At 26.9% G+C, this 402-nt stretch overlaps 1 protein-coding gene across 1 annotated transcript in view; it reads right to left on the reverse strand.

Annotated features, from left to right (window-relative positions):
- The window catches only part of LOC108574220 (S phase cyclin A-associated protein in the endoplasmic reticulum-like), a 4,521-nt gene that overhangs the window by 431 nt on the left and 3,688 nt on the right, over positions 1-402 (reverse strand). The gene's annotated exons all lie outside the window — the stretch shown is intronic.

The following is a 402-nucleotide window of genomic DNA, read 5'->3' on the forward strand; positions in this document are numbered from 1 at the left end:
CATACACTACTATGATTTTTTAACCAATCAGAGTGTTCAACAAAGTATCATATGCATATTATTATCAAAGAAACAAAAGAAATAGGAAGTACATTGACATAAATATATGTTTAAAGCAATCATTTAACTGTTGTGACGCTTTAGAAGCTTTTAAATAATCATAAATTCTGTCTGTTGAATAATAAAAGAAGGCTGATTTGTATTATATTTCGTAAGGAAGATGTAACTTTGCAGAGTCCCATGACTTATTTTTGTGAAAATTGAAATGTAAATTGTGACATTAGCTTTAGTAGAGATACACAGCAACAAATCACTAATTGATTAAATCCTTCAAAAACTTATCTGAAAAATCTAAATATATTTTGTTTCATTAGATATTCAAATTGTTCCCTATTCCTGTGT

The sequence above is a fragment of the Habropoda laboriosa genome, unplaced genomic scaffold, assembly GCF_001263275.1.
Source record: "Habropoda laboriosa isolate 0110345459 unplaced genomic scaffold, ASM126327v1 scaffold176, whole genome shotgun sequence".
Taxonomy (NCBI): Eukaryota; Metazoa; Arthropoda; class Insecta; order Hymenoptera; family Apidae; genus Habropoda; species Habropoda laboriosa.